The sequence below is a fragment of the Lepidochelys olivacea genome (genome assembly GCF_965140295.1).
Source record: "Lepidochelys olivacea isolate rLepOli2 genome assembly, chromosome: 9".
NCBI classification, from domain to species: domain Eukaryota; kingdom Metazoa; phylum Chordata; order Testudines; family Cheloniidae; genus Lepidochelys; species Lepidochelys olivacea.
Window position 1 is genome coordinate 88,238,427 of NC_140419.1, and position 17,145 is coordinate 88,255,571.

Genomic DNA, 17,145 nt, shown 5'->3' on the forward strand with positions numbered 1-17,145 from the left:
GGCTGCAGGACTGCCTTGTTGTTTGTTTTTGTTTGTTTTCTTTAATTTTCATGATGCCCTCATGCCTATTTGCTAAACCAGCAAACCCTCTTCATTCAAATCCTTCCATAAAACTCACTTCTGCTGCATTGCCCATGTGGTGTGAAGTAATTCACCATAGTCAAAACATTCCATTGCACAGCTAATTGAGTGTACAAAAATTTATTACAAGGTTGATTTTATTAAAAAAATACAATATTTCCTAGGCCCCCAACCATGGATCAGGGTACCATTTTGCTAGTTGCTGTACAAACAAAAAACAGTCCCTGCCCTGGAGAGCCTACAATCCAAGTATAAAATGACAGAATAAACATGTGATCTTATCACTGTAACCCTCAGCCCATCCCTTTCCCATCATTTGTTAATCTCATCTGTCATGTTCCTTCTAAAATTTGATGGTAAATTCTTCAGGGCAAAGACTGTGTCTTTGTATTTGTTCTGCAGCGTGCCCAACATGATTTGGGGGAATGTAGAAATATCAAATAAATAGTAAAATTAAATATTAGCAATAATGATAAATGACAACCCATTAATACTGAAGAATTGAGCCTGCTGTATTGTGACCCATAATAGAGGTTATACATCTATTTTGTATCTTCGTACCAATATATCTTGGTGAAGTCATTTTAAAATTAAATTCAAATATGTATCATGAGTCAAATTTTGTTTTGCTTTGAAAGAGCACATTTGTTATGGCAGACATTAAGCAGAGTAAAGAACAGAAATGTTTGATTAAAAGAATACTTTTTGTTTATTTCAGATGGGTAACACTATTATGCCATTTTAATCTTCGAACTTTTTTAGAAAAAGATCTGTACTGTACTTTGGGACATAATGAAACATACCAAAAGGATCCACAATCACCCGAGCCACCCCAAAACACAGGATTCAGATGAAGGATCTGAAATGTCTCCAGGCATTCCCAGAATATCATGTGAAAGCCCGGCAATGAAAACGTTCACAAACTTGAGTGAAATACTGTCAAACCTAGCAATCAAACTTCCGATCTTCAAAACAAAGTTGAGCTGCTTATGGTTCAGAGCCCACGATGTTTCTCTTCATGGATCTAGTTCACTGGTCTTTTCTACTGATATCCCTTATCTCTCTGTGCATGTGCAATTACATGAATATGAATAATACTTACCTAATTAATCAGTTACAAGTGTGGGAACCCTTCCTTGTACAGTCACTATATGTGTAATTGTGACTACAGGCTCCATAGAAAGAAGGAGGTCATCTTAGACAAGAAATTTGTGATGTGCAAAACTGTGGGAGGGAATTTTATGCTATTGAATTAGAATTAACCTGAGCAAGACTAAGACAGACCCCACAGCAATTACGTAAGACATGTGGTTATTGACTCTAACTGTAGACAATAAGCTGCTTTAAAAAACACCCAAAACAACCGTGACCCTTAGTTAGCTATTCACAGGTGCTATACATGATGCCAATGAAGTATCTCTGATAGAAAACAAACAAACCACAACCTATAGAAGCAAGAACAATTTGCACTTGGTGTGGTTTAACACACTTGTCAAGCAAGATGGAATATGCTTCTAGGTGACCAACTGAAAAATTAAGTGTTATATACAACCAGTGGTACATGTACAGACTTAAAGATCCTGTGAAAACCATTGTGATAAACCTTTTAGCACCCAGTGCAGAAGACGACTTGCAACACCTTGTAAATGATATGAAATCCTGCTTCAGTTAGAGGGGAAAAAAATCATCAAAGTTAGCATGTATATTCAAAATGCATTGGGGAAAGCTTGTAAAATTATCTTTTTCTATATATTCTTTTTTCTTTTCCGATCGCTTTTGTGTCACTATCTTGTCCTACTCCCATCATTTTTTACAAATCCTAGATTACCAGCTCTCTTGGGCAGGGACTTTGATCCTTGTTCCTTGTTTTTTAATTAAATCAATCAGTCACGAAACAGATTAAGCTTTTTTTTAAAAAAAATGCACGATTTTATTCTCCATTTGACAGTATAAATCAAAGTAACTTCATTACACAGATCAATCTTCCTCTTGACTCTTAAAATGCACAAAGATCCTCCCCCAGAATGCTCAAAATGAGGAAGATTTCATTTTATCTGGGTGCTTTTTCTGGCATACATTTTACCCTTCATTCACAAAAATGCAAAAGACTGAAAATAAAAATAAGCCATAAAAACTAGCATCTGGAGAAGCAATGTAATCCCATCACCTATTCTGATTCCTGATTATACTTCCCTATGCTGCTTACTGAGTCAATACTGATGGCGGGGGGAAATCACTGTCGCCCGAGGCTCGTAATGGGATATGACACAACGTTCTTTTCCATTTAGGTATCTCGCCAGAAAAGTCAGTCTGAAATTTCAAGTTCGAATGGAACTACAATGGTCTGTAATGAGGCCAAGCTGATAAAACTTAAGCAGTAACCATGAAGTTCAGTTGGATATTGGCAGTCAGCATCATTAGATTGGAGGAGCAGCAACCCCCAGCAAATATATGCTTGTAAGTGGTAAATTCAGTGGGGAAATGGAATTTCATGGGGGAGCTGCCCACCAACGTGCATTGGCCAAATGTGCTGAGTTTCCAACCAGACTCTTCAGAATAGCGCGGCGGTTCTCAAACTGTGGGTCAGGACCCCAAAGAGGGTCTCAACCTAAGTTCCCTCTAAGCTGCACGGCTGCCTATTAAGCCCCACGCGGAGGCTCAGGGCTGCAGCGGGGAGAGATGCTGCTCTCCCAGGGCAGATCTGACGCAGTGGGGAGAGGCGCCCCGCCCCTGGCCCTAACAAGGACCTGCCTGGACTTGCTGCAGCCAGGGGAGAGGAGCCCCTCCCTCAGCCCAGCCCTGGCCCACCAGAGCTGCTGCAGCTGGGGAGAGGCGCTGCTGTCTGTGCCCTGAGCTACTGCGGTGAGAGAGGGCTATGGGGGAGTCCCCTCTCCCCACCGCAGCACCGGGCAGCCTGCACCCCAAAAACCACATCCCCAGCCCCACCCCAGAGCCCACACCCCAAAACCCCTCCCTGGAACCCTCTGCCCCCGCACCACAAGCCTCTGCCCCATTCCTGAGCCCACTCCCACGCGCCGAACCCCTCGGCCCCACCCCCACCCCACGAATTTTGCTATGTGCACCAATATGAAGGTGATGTGTCACACGTCCCCTCCATATTGGTGCACATAACAAAATTCATTCCACACATGCGTGTAAAAAAATTAGAGGGAACACTGGTCGCATCCCCATTTTAATGGGGTTATCCGGGCTGTTGTTATTGCTGGGGTCCGAGGCCGGAAGCCTGAGCAGTAAGACTCGTGTTTCAGCTTCAGCCTGGGTGGTGGGTCTCAGATTACAGGACCCCTGCCCAGGGGTGAAATCGTTGGGCTTTGGCTTTGCCCTTCCCCCTCCCCAACCTGGGGCGGTGGGACTCGGGCTTTGGCCTTAGCCCCCTGCCCAGGGCAGCAGGGCAAAGGCAGGCTCAGGCTTTGATTCCCTCTTGTGGGGTCAGGTAGTAATTTTTGTTGTCAGAAGGGAGTCACGGTGCAATGAAGTTTGAGAACCGCTGTGCAGCTTAGCCTTCCCCCTGCTGCCAGCCAACAGTGTGTATCTTCATATTCAATGTATATGAAGTAGCTCATTGTCCGCTGGGATCATGGGAGCCTTTGGTGCCTAGAAACAAACAAAAGAATGATCATTAATAAAACACAATATATGGAAAATGTATCATACTTAGAGACTCTGCAGTGCCTTATGGTACAGTTAATAGAGTCCATCTGGAATAAAATCTTCATATTGTATCTCAAGACCCACATCTTCTCTCTGTCCTATAACTTCTCTCTCTACCGAAAAACAAACAAAAAAAAAAAACCTGTTTGTTCTCAGTTATTCTCTTTGAAACATACTCATTCCACCCCCTTTCATCCTGCCCTATCATGTCTACAGACGTTACTCGTTTGATGTACTGTACCCTCCATAGTGCACTTATTTGTATATATAGATTGTAATCAGCACCAAAATGCTTTAGAATACATTTGCTTGAAAGATACAAGACCTGAATTGTATTATATTGCATGGTAATTAATTCACAGAAAGGATCCTGTACAATTTAAGAATAGCTATAAAATTGCTTCCTCTACACTGCGCAGAGAATAAATAAATGTTAGAATATGACCACTCTTTTGACTTCCACTCTGCAAAATCCTGTAACATCCTTCATAAACTCCTTTTTTCTTTTTCAAGATGACTTCTTGGAAGAAAAGGATACCAACAGCTCTAAATGGAGTAGCATTTAATCTCTGTACAAGTCAAGGTCATCCACTTTGTTTTTTTAAGTGTAAAACTGTTGACCACTCAACAGTACATAGTGAAAAGCTAGCTATCTGAAATCTTAGCAGATTGCTAGGGGGGAAAAGGGTAAATGCAGCACAGTAACAAAGAAATTAAATGATCTCATGTTTGGGGGGGGGGAATCAAGTTTAATTAAGGCTCAATTCTTACAAGTTGCACGGAGAGAATCTTAATAATATTGCAACAGCAGAATATCATTATACAGCTACAAATCTTGGTGTGATGCTTCAACAGGAATTGCTGGTTTGTGTCCTTTGACTATGAGCCAATTCAGACCATTAATAATGCATCCTTGCCCAATCAACATAATGATATGTTCTTTCCCTGTGGTAAAATTATGTGTCTAAACAATTAATTGCAGTGATCTACTATGTGAGAAAGGTTGCCTTTAGTGCACTATGTGACAATTTTTGTGAAAGGCCTAAAGCTATGATCAACCAAATGTCCTCCTTACAGTAACAGTATCCTTTGTAAAAGAAAAAGAACTTAGCCAACATGAGAAATAAAAGCAGACTTTTCTAAGGGCTTAATCCTACAAATTGTTTAAGTCCCCCTTCAACTCCCACTGAATTGGATCATGCCCTTAAAAAAAAAAGTTACAATTTTCACTTATTTTGGGATCAACATATTTTAAGATGACTATATCTTTTAAAAAGGGATCATAAAAGACAGGTTTTTTAAGGTTTTATTGTAATATACTGCTACATCTCTGCTAACAGAACCCCCTGTGTTAAAGTTTGATCTGGTGCCATTGAAGCCAATGGGAGTTTTGCGATCGAGTTTCTCAGGAGTAGAGTCAAGACCCTTAGCTACTAATGGTTACATGCTGTGTGTAGTAGCACATGTATGTTGGGAGAGATTAGGGATACTGAGGCCATGGGTTGAGGGACTAACACATTAGTCAGTGTGTGAACAAAATTACAAAATGCTAGCTATTGTCACTTCGCTCTCTTTTTCCAGTGAGCATGAGAGCAAATTATTAAAATTGAGAGAGTGAGACAGAAGAAAAAGAGGTGTGGCTGGCAGTCCCCAAAAAAGAAACTCACCTTTCCTAATACAAAGGACAACAAAGGAAAAAGAACTCAAGTGTTTTTTGGATTAGGTCATAATTCTCTAGGGCCCTTTCTCTTCTCCTCCTGCACAGCCTTGTCTCTTAGTTCTGATCTGTTACGTTCTCCCTAAAATGGCCAGTGAGAGAACCATCTTTTTATAGGCTTCCACTCCCCTTTGCTAGGTGGTCAGGCTTCCACTCCCAAGATCAATGTCAAAATCCCCATCGGGTAATCTGTTACTTGATCACCACCCACCTAGAATCTAGACTTGAAAAAAAGGGTTTTTCTGGTGGCCAGGTCTCTGTCTAAGGGTGTTTCATTTGAATGGATAATCATCAAGGTTAATGACCCTCCATTGTTAGCTCTCTGCTAGGTGCAAGAATTTCGTTTGATATAGATACATACAGAGAGTATATAACATCAAACATCAAGTCATATGTAGATAAGTCCTCCCCAAAGTGTCAGAGTATGGACCAAATTCAGCCTTGTGCAAGTGGATGCAATTCCTGTTAAAGTTAGTTGGTGTTGTGGAGTGAATTTAGCCCCATATACTTATCTGAAAATTAGCTGCTGCCCTCTAATCTTCTCATAATATGGACAGGTGCTAAACATCTATTCCAACATTCCTCTTCCTTGTTTATCACCAGTGGCAAAGTATCCATTCAGCCTTCCTCACACCTTTTTATAGGTCATCATATATCAGAAACCTGCCTGGATTACGTTACTTTTTTCCTGATGTTGTTGTTAAAAGCTGTCCTCCTGCCAGTCAATTGCTTCAATAAATTGTACTCAAAATGGGAAAGATTGGTCAATATTCCCCTGATAGTTTGAAATGTCATCTTTCATAGCCTGACAAACACTGATTGCCATATGGCTGATGCCTATAAACCCCATTCAGTTAGGATTACACCTTGTGTATTACAAAAATGAGTCACTTTTACCATCTCTCACATACAGTCTCAAAGCCACGTCTTAGTCTGCAACAGTAGTATGTGACATTTCTCACCATAGTCTAAAATGTATTCTCCCTAACCTCTGAATATTGCTTTACGGAAAACCCATTTAAAAATAAATCAGTTATAATGATAAGCTTCCAATGAATCTAATCTGAAAACATGCTTGTATAACATAACAGAATCTCCGCACTCAATATTAAAAGGCTAAATTTTCAACAAACATTTTTACCGGTTACACATAGTTCTTCATTTCCACCTAACAAAGACACTCTCTAGAGTAAGTGAAAGATTAATTTCAATCAAGCATGTCTTTCACTATGATTACAGCCTGGTGCGAACACACCTTAGCAGAAAGAGAGAAGACTGTCAAATCCATCTCTCACTTTGCAAACCTGCCATCTTGTCCCAGTTTTACCAAACTGTGTACAGTACCTTATATTAAAGAGGACGTAGGAATTAGAATCACATTTGTCTATTGAGTTAGAAACAAAATGAAAGCAGAGCTGAAGGTGTGGCTGATAAATTGATGAGTTAATGTGTTGAGTTAGAGTGATTTGAAATTGGAAGCATTATCGGCCCAAAGATGCCACCATCATTCACTTTGAGTAGTACCTTTCTAAATTCACAGACCCACTGATTTCAATGGTACTACTGCGCACTCTTAACTCTGGCCCTACTTAAGTGCCGCAATGCATTGTTATAGAACCTCTCCTGGAAAAACTAAAAATTAAAAGAAAATTGAAAGGAATCAATTAGAAATTGAAGTATCTTAAATGCTAAGACTCTCTGGAACCACAATCCTAACAGATGTAGCCCTTCAAGCCCTCCCAGACAGATAAACTCAGTACTATGTGATTTACTATGTCTAAGGGTCTTTTGGATGGGACCTTAACATGCATTTATAGTCAGAAAACTGGCTATTTTTAACATGGTATTACTCAGTACTGCCTGTCCCAAGCATTCAGAAATCATGAGTTAGCCTCGTCAAAAATCATGACTGGGTTAAAAATCATGAGATTCTTAAAAAATAATACATTGAGGGTTCTTTTCCTTTTGCCTTTTGATCAATGAGCCTTTCGGTGGCCCTCAGGTCACGTTTCCAGGCATTTTTCTGCAACCAGCAGAGCAAGAAACATACTTTTTAAAAGTAAAAGCTAAAATTCTCACGTAATCACAGGACTTGAGGAGCTGGAGTTTAAGGAACATTGCAAGAGTCGGCAACATGGATTACTCCACAATTGTGGCCCCTGGATGTATTGAGAATCATATCTTTTTATTTTACTGTCTGAAATAAGTTAGCAGTACTGCCTGGCTAGCACTGCAGACCCAACACAGCCATGGCAGGATGAGCTGGATTCTATTCGGCCTCTCACATTGGTAGCACAATAATACACTAATTCCTTACTGCAGAACCTTCATATTTGGTGACACCCAGCTGGGCTTTTCCAGGCCTGAGCCTCAGGATCCAGTAAGAGTTTGCGGAGCACACAGCAGACCCCCATCTGAGTTCACTCTTCTCCAGTGTTTAACAGGGAGTGGGATTTTAATAGTTTTGAGCATGACTCAATTGCAAAAGTGAGTACCTGGGAGCAAGAGCTGAGCATTGCTGAGCTGAGTTGACCTCAAAGTCCCTCTGGTCCTGCTGCAGTTGACAAGTTTAAAGACATTAAATGTTGTTGTGATTCTACAGAATTAGGTTTCAAATAGGGAGGTTCACATGAGAGAGGTGACCCTAAAATGTCAACTTCATCAGAGCAAAAATCAACCAAGCACCCAAAATAATAGAAACAAAGCAGAGAGAAAAGGAACCACTTAACAAAATCCACTTGTCATCCTGTCCAAATGAAAAGGAAAGCATGGGTTTAGAAAAGCAATGCCCATGAGAGTCATATAACTCAGCTCTGCCCTGTGCTGGCTGACAGTACCTCTTCCAAAGCTCAAATCCAGCCTCAAAACTAAACTTTAGTTAGTTAATTCAATTGCCTCAAATGAATTCTGCTTGCAGTGGTCAACCCTTCCTGGACAAATTAATACAACTGAGGGCCAGACCCACTAAAAAAAAAAAATTCCCCACATAAAACAACACCCCACCAATGATCCTACACTGGATTAGTCCAGTCTTCTCATAAACAGTCCCAGGAAAGCCATTGCTCCCATGAATTTTCTGTATGCTGTGGCAGCCGAGGTGGCAAAGCCCCAGAAATGAAAATACTATGTTATTACAACTCACTGCCGGCAAGCTATATCCCCCTACAGATATTTCTCCTTGTTCCTCCCTTTATCATTACAATAGGAAACCTCATTCTGTTCCATTTCCAGTGGTTTTTAGGACGCTCGTTCTGCAAAGCCAAAATTTAGTAGTACCATGGGATTACTCATGTGCTTAAAGCACTTACACACCTTGCGTTAATGTGGGTCCATTATCAGAAGGTAAAGACAAATCTCTGTGCTTCCTATTGTTGCATGAATATGGGGAAAGTACCAGTTCCCAAGTGATTGTGTAATTGCTTTCCAAAAATAGTGGCAAGTATCCCCCTCCACGGAGCCCTTTGATAAGCCCCAGAAGTCATTTTGGTCTCCTAGCCTCATTTGCAAGATTATTTATTTTGGATAAAAGTAAAGACACTTCCATTTCCATAGCTGACATTCTTTGCTGCAGGGCATGCATTTTATTTTCCATGTCGTTGATCTGTTCCTCCATGTATCAGGCTTATTAATCAGATTAATAAAGGATTATTTAATTTCCTGTAGGGTATTATTGATCTCTCAGAGATGCCTGGCAATTTTTTTCCATTCCTGCACCACCACCCAGGGGGATGGTGTCTAAATATTTGTGATGTTGAAATGTATCTAGCGGGCTTTTCTTGAGGCATGACACTGCAGGTGGAGAAGAAGGCAGAGAGCAGGGTGGAAATGTAAAACATACCCTTCCATTTTGTTGCTTCACAGTCCCTTTTTGCCTGACTCTTAGTTTGTCCAGCACATGTAAAACGCATACAGGGAAGTAGGAGTGAATGATCTTCACTGTAACAGGAGGTTTAGTAGAGATTCCTGACAACTGCTAGCTGGAGAGCTTGGTGTTGTGATTAAATGTATTTGTCATGTGGGTTATTCAAATTCAATTGTTTTTAAAATCCGTGGCCTCATATTAATTACTGGATACTTTGGGGTCAGTATTAGATCATGGTTCACACCAAGAGTGGGTTTCAGCCAGTTCTTTCCCCCTTAACCGTACTGAAGATGTCTGTGTGTAAGATTCAGAGATTTACCTCATATAGGATTCAGAGATTTACCTCATTATTTTCCTTTGTAACTCATCCCACCCACCTGAGAGTCTCAGTTCCATGATGACTAAGAGTGAGACAAAAAAGAACTGGATGGAATTTCCTTCCTATCTCCTGTGCCCTTTGAGAGCTGGTAGGCATCTATCTCGAGCGATGTGATCAGCTCTGTGCTGATTGCATTACCACCACAGTTGTCCTATCCCTCCACTAGATGACAAACCAAGAGGATGAGTTTCACAAGCTGCATTCGTGCTTCCGTGCAGCACTATTATTAGATCACTGGGGCCCAGGCCGCAGCTGTAGCAGGTCTGTGAGGTTAAAATGCTTAGAGCCATCGTCATCTTTGACTGATTCTAGCCTCTAAGTAACCTTGCTCAGGGTTTAATTTTAGACATATTTTGATGCCTCCACTTCAGTTTAACCACGATGTCTCTGCAGTTATTTTGCTTTACAATCTATGAGCGTCTGATACACTTGTTAGGGTTTATGTACTGAGATTTGGTATAACTTCATTTTATCTCATGCCAAAAGCCAGATAAATAAACACAACCTTATTAAGGAGCTCACTTTGCAAAGAGAATAAAGTGTCTTAAAACTCATGTGAAAACAGCTGTGAACCTCTATGTCATCCTTATCTAAGTGGGTTACAATTGCACTCATGAATTCAAAATGATGTACTAACATTTTTACCACTGCTGAGGCTGGTTCTATCTGTAATTTTCCTTGTCCTCCCCCATGGCCGCTACTTTGGAATAGCCCAGGAACAGATCCTAGTTCAAGAGATGTACTTTTCCTTCATACGAGAGCCAGAGAGGAAGAATGGTTTCAGAGTAGCAGCCGTGTTAGTCTGTATTCGCAAAAAGAAAAGGAGTACTTGTGGCACCTTAGAGACTAACCAATTGAAGACAATGTCATGGAGTGCAGCCTTTTATGACAATCTTCCTGGTGATTTATGTCTGCAAAATATGGAAGCATGGCTTCATTTCTGCCCTTGAAATATGCATCAAGCAACATTGTCAGCACACCTTCTTCTCTGACAAACATTTAACTAGTTTTTGGAATGTATAAACAACTTAATAACAAGGCCTTCTGCCCGTGTCACAGCTGAAGTGACTTCTTTGCTTTCATAGTTAGTTTGTATTTGCACTAGCAAGCAATGCAAATACCTGATAAGTAGAAGCACCTGCTTAACTAGAGAGTGTCTCACTGACTTCTCAAATGGGCAGATCCAGGCAAATAACAGTGTTTTCTGTTAAAGGAAGCAGCAACATGTGTCTCTACAGTTCTGTACTTTCCAATATACCTGGAATAAGTTTGTGATTTGTTTAAAACACCTCCAGCATAGTAAGAGAGGTTTTGATGAGCTGGAACTCAGTCCTTGAGTTTGTTTTGTACTTCGATATGGGTCAAAATATTTATACTTAAAGGCAGACCAGAATAGGCTTAGTTCACATCTGAGAACTCAGTCATGCAAGATCCTGATCTACTTCTGAGCCCTGGTCTACACTAGGACGTTAGGTCAAATTTAGCAGCGTTAAATCGATGTAAACCTGCACCCGTCCACACAATGAAGCCCTTTATTTCGACTTAAAGGGCTCTTAAAATCGATTTCCTTACTCCACCCCTGACAAGTGGATTAGCGCTTAAATCGACATTGCCGGCTCGAATTTGGGGTACTGTGGACAGAATTCGATGGTATTGGCCTCCGGGAGCTATCCCAGAGTGCTCCATTATGACCGCTCTGGACAGCACTCTCAACTCAGATGCGCTGGCCAGGTAGACAGGAAAAGAACCGCGAACTTTTGAATCTCATTTCCTGTTTGGCCAGCGTGGCAAGCTGCAGGTGACCATGCAGAGCTCATCAGCACAGGTAACCATGATGGAGTCCCAGAATCGCAAAAGAGCTCCAGCATGGACCGAACGGGAGGTACGGGATCTGATCGCTGTTTGGGGAGAGGAATCCGTGCTATCAGAACTCCGTTCCAGTTTTCGAAATGCCAAAACCTTTGTGAAAATCTCCCAGGGCATGAAGGACAGAGGCCATAACAGGGATCCGAAGCAGTCCAGCTTGAAACTGAAGGAGCTGAGGCAAGCCTACCAGAAAACCAGAGAGGCGAACAGCCACTCTGGGTCAGAGCCCCAAACATGCCGCTTCTATGATGAGCTGCATGCCATTTTAGGGGATTCAGCCACCACTACCCCAGCCGTGTTGTTTGACTCCTTCAATGGAGATGGAGGCAATACGGAAGCAGGTTTTGGGGACGAAGAAGATGATGAGGAGGAGGAGGTTGTAGATAGCTCACAGCAAGCAAGCCGAGAAACCGGTTTTCCCGACAGCCAGGAACTGTTTCTCACCCTAGACCTGGAGCCAGTACCCCCCGAACCCACCCAAGGCTGCCTCCTGGACCCAGCAGGCGGAGAAGGGACCTCTGGTGAGTGTACCTTTTAAAATACTATACATGGTTTAAAAGCAAGCATGTGAAAGGATTACTTTGCCCTGGCATTTGCGGTTCTCCTAGATGTAGTCCTAAAGCCTTTGCAAAAGGTTTCTGGGGAGGGCAGCCTTATTGCGTCCTTCATGGTAGGACACTTTACCACTCCAGGCCAGTAACACGTACTCGGGAATCATTGTAGAACAAAGCATTGCAGTGTATGTTTGCTGGCATTCAAACAACATCCGTTCTTTATCCCTCTGTGTTATCCTCAGGAGAGTGAGATCTAATTCATGGTCACCTGGTTGAAATAGAGTGCTTTTCTTCAGGGGACACTCAGAGGAGCCCATTCCTGCTGGGCTGTTTGCCTGTGGCTAAACAGAAATGTTCCTCGCTGTTAGCCACAGGGAGGGGGGAAGGTTGAGGGGGTAGTCACGCGGTGGGAGGAGGCAAAATGCGACCTTGTAATGAAAGCACATGTCCTATGTATGTAATGTTAACAGCAAGGTTTACCCTGAAAGAGTGTAGCCACTGTTTTATAAAATGTGTCTTTTTAAATACCGCTGTCCCTTTTTTTTTCTCCACCAGCTGCATGTGTTTCAATGATCACAGGATCTTCTCCTTCCCAGAGGCTAGTGAAGCTTAGAAAGAAAAAAAAACGCACTCGCGATGAAATGTTCTCCGAGCTCATGCTGTCCTCCCACACTGACAGAGCACAGACGAATGCGTGGAGGCAAATAATGTCAGAGTGCAGGAAAGCACAAAATGACCGGGAGGAGAGGTGGCGGGCTGAAGAGAGTAAGTGGCGGGCTGAAGCTCAAATGTGGCGGCAGCGTGATGAGAGGAGGCAGGATTCGATGCTGAGGCTGCTGCAGGACCAAACCAGTATGCTCCAGTGTATGGTTGAGCTGCAGCAAAGGCAGCTGGAGCACAGACTGCCACTGCTGCCCCTCTGTAACCAACCGCCCTCCTCCCCAAGTTCCATAGCCTCCACACCCAGACGCCCAAGAACGCGGTGGGGGGGCCTCCGGCCAACCAGCCACTCCACCACAGAGGATTGCCCAAAAAAAAGAAGGCTGTCATTCAATAAATTTTAAAGTTGTAAACTTTTAAAGTGCTGTGCTTAAAGTGCTGTGTGGCATTTTCCTTCCCTTCTCCACCACCCCTCCTGGGCTACCTTGGTAGTCATCCCCCTATTTGTATGATGAATGAATAAAGAATGCATGAATGTGAAGCAACAATGACTTTATTGCCTCTGCAAGCGGTGATTGAAGGGAGGAGGGGCGGGTGGTTAGCTTACAGGGAAGTAGAGTGAACCAAGGGGCGGGGGGTTTTATCAAGGAGAAACAAACAGAACTTTCACACCGTAGCCTGGCCAGTCATGAAACTGGTTTTCAAAGCTTCTCTGATGCGTACCACGCCCTCCTGTGCTCTTCTAACCGCCCTGGTGTCTGGCTGCGCGTAACCAGCAGCCAGGCGATTTGCCTCAACCTCCCACCCCGCCATAAACGTCTCCCCCTTACTCTCACAGATATTGTGGAGCACACAGCAAGCAGTAATAACAGTGGGAATATTGGTTTCGCTGAGGTCTAAGCGAGTCAGTAAACTGCGCCAGCGCGCCTTTAAACGTCCAAATGCACATTCTACCACCATTCTGCACTTGCTCAGCCTGTAGTTGAACAACTCCTGACTACTGTCCAGGCTGCCTGTGTACGGCTTCATGAGCCATGGCATTAAGGGGTAGGCTGGGTCCCCAAGGATACATATAGGCATTTCAACATCCCCAACAGTTATTTTCTGGTCTGGGAATAAAGTCCCTTCCTGCAGCTTTTGAAACAGACCAGAGTTCCTGAAGATGCGAGCATCATGCACCTTTCCCGGCCATCCCACGTTGATGTTGGTGAAACGTCCCTTGTGATCCACCAGAGCTTGCAGCACTATCGAAAAGTACCCCTTGCGGTTTATGTACTCGCCGGCTTGGTGCTCCGGTGCCAAGATAGGGATATGGGTTCCGTCTATAGCCCCACCACAGTTAGGGAATCCCATTGCAGCAAAGCCATCCACTCTGACCTGCACATTTCCCAGGGTCACTACCCTTGATATCAGCAGATCTTTGATTGCGTGGGCTACTTGCATCACAGCAGCCCCCACAGTAGATTTGCCCACTCCAAATTGATTCCCAACTGACCGGTAGCTGTCTGGCGTTGCAAGCTTCCACAGGGCTATCGCCACTCGCTTCTCAACTGTGAGGGCTGCTCTAATCTTGGTATTCATGTGCCTCAGGGCAGGGGAAAGCAAGTCACAAAGTTCCATGAAAGTGCCCTTACGCATGCGAAAGTTTCGCAGCCACTGGGAATCGTCCCAGACCTGCAACACTATGCAGTCCCACCAGTCTGTGCTTGTTTCCCGAGCCCAGAATCGGCGTTCCACAGCATGAACCTGCCCCATTAGCACCATGATGCATGCATTGGCAGGGCCCATGCTTTCAGAGAAATCTGTGTCCATGTCCTGATCACTCACGTGACCGCGCTGACGTCGCCTCCTCGCCCGGTATCGCTTTGCCAGGTTCTGGTGCTGCATATACTGCTGGATAATGCGTGTGGTGTTTAATGTGCTCCTAATTGCCAAAGTGAGCTGAGCGGCCTCCATGCTTGCCTTGGTATGGCGTCCGCACAGAAAAAAGGCACGGAACGATTGTCTGCCATTGCTCTGACAGAGGGAGGGGCGACTGACGACACAGCTTTCAGGGTTGGCTTCAGGGAGCTAAAATCAACAAAGGGGGTGTCTTTACATCAAGGAGTATTTCAGGCAGGACTTCACGGAGGGTTCCAATAAGAAATGGTGCACCTAAGTTATCGTTCTTATTGGAACAAGGAGGTTAGCCTGGCCTCTGATTGATACATGGCTAGATTTACCTCGCTGCACCTTCTCTGTGAGTGACTGCAGTGTGACCTAGAGGAATGAGTCCCCTAGACAGGGGAGGAGGCAAATGAGTACAAAACAAATCTGGTCTATTTCTTGTTTTGACCCACTCCATCTATCTTTTACATCTTTGGCTGGCAGCAGACGGTGCAGAAGGACTGCATGCCATCCACATCTCATGGCTGCTCGGCAGAAGATGGTACAGTACGACTGCTAGCCATCCTCATCTCTTGCCTGCCTGGCAGAAGATGGTACAATACGACTACTAGCAATCCTCATCTCTTGCCTGCCTGACAGAAGATGGTACAGTACGACTGCTAGCAGTCCGTATCACCTGCCCGCTCACCATAAGACGGTTCAATAGGACTGACTGCAGGACTAAAGAGAATGACCTGGTCAAGTCACTCCAAATTTAGTCCCTGCGCCCATGTCTGCCCAGGCGCTCCCAGCCGACGTGGCCAGGAGCACCTCGGACACGACGAGGACGACTACCAATCGTATTGCACCGTCTGCTGCCAGAAGGCAATGGGTTGCTGCTACTGTGCAGCAAAGCCGTACCACGTCTGCCAGCACCCAGGAGACATAGGGTGACGATTACCTGAGCGGGCTCCATGCTTGCAGTGGTATGGCGTCTGCACAGGTAACTCAGGAAAAAAGGCGCAAAATGATTGTCTGCCCTTGCTTTCACGGAGGGAGGGAGGGAACGGGGGCCTGACGATACATACCCAGAACCACCCGCGACAATGTTTTAGCCCCATCAGAGTGCTCCATTGTGACTGCTCTGGACAGCACTCTCAGATGCCCGATTGTTTGCCATTGCTCTGACGCCGGGAGGGGCGCTTACAGGGTTGGCTTCAGGGAGCTAAAATCAACAAAGGGGGTGGCTTTACATCAAGGAGTATTTCAGGCAGGACTTCACGGAGGGTTCCAATAAAAAATGGTGCACCTAAGTTATTGTCCTTATTGGAACAAGGAGGTTAGCCTGGCCTCTGATTGATACATGGCTAGATTTACCTCGCTGCACCTTCTCTGTAAGTGACTGCAGTGTGATCTAGAAGAATGAGTCCCCTAGACAGGGGAGGGGAGGAAGCAAATGAGTACAAAACAAATCTGGTCTATTTCTTGTTTTGATCCACTCCATCTATCTTTTACATCTTTGGCTGGCAGCAGACGGTGCAGAAGGACTGCATGCCATCCACATCTCATGGCTGCTCGGCAGAAGATGGTACAGTACGACTGCTAGCAGTCCGTATCGCCTGCCCGCTCACCATAAGACGGTTCAATAGGACTGACTGCAGGAGTAAAGAGAATGACCTGGTCAAGTCACTCCAAATTTAGTCCCTGCGCCCATGTCTGCCCAGACGCTCCTGATCGACCTCACAGAGGCGACCAGGAGCACCTCGGACATGACAATGACGGCTACCAGTCGTACTGTACCGTCTGCTGCCACAAGGCAAGGGGTTGCTGCTACTGTGTAGCAATGCCGTACCGCGTCTGCCAGCACCCAGGAGACATAGGGTGATGGTTACCTGAGCGGGCTCCATGCTTGCAGTGGTATGGCGTCTGCACAGGTAACTCAGGAAAAAAGGCGCAAAATGATTGTCTGCCCTTGCTTTCACGGAGGGAGGGAGGGAACGGGGGCCTGACGATATGTACCCAGAACCACCCGCGACAATGTTTTAGCCCCATCAGGCATTGGGATCTCAACCCAGAATTCCAATGGGCAGCGGAGACTGCGGGAACTGTGGGATAGCTACCCACAGTGCAACGCTCCGGAAGTCGACTCTAGCCTCGGTACTGTGGAAGCGCTCCGCCGAGTTAATGCACTTAATGCACTTAGAGCATTTTCTGTGGGGGGACACACACTCGAATATATAAAACCGATTTCTAAAAAACCGACTTCTATAAATTTGACCTTATTCCATAGTGTAGACATACCCTGAGAGATCCTCAATTTTCTTTGACTTTGAGATTGAGGATGCTCACCCTCCTTTCAATATTGGTCAAGCATATGCTGCCTTCCAGCAATTCATTAACTACCCTGCAGGAAGTTACTGTTGCACCGAATTACATAGCATGCATACATTCCTCTTTTTCCATCTCTACGTGGTGAGTCACCAACCCG

General features: G+C 44.4%; 1 long non-coding RNA gene across 1 annotated transcript in view; it reads right to left on the bottom strand.

Annotated features, from left to right (window-relative positions):
* Positions 1-3,212: 3,212 nt before the first annotated feature.
* The window catches only part of LOC311526534, a 28,316-nt gene continuing 14,383 nt past the window's right edge, over positions 3,213-17,145 (bottom strand). Inside the window, exon 3 of the long non-coding RNA XR_014713043.1 lies at positions 3,213-3,696. This is a non-coding gene — a long non-coding RNA (uncharacterized lncRNA). The remainder of the gene's footprint in view (positions 3,697-17,145) is intronic.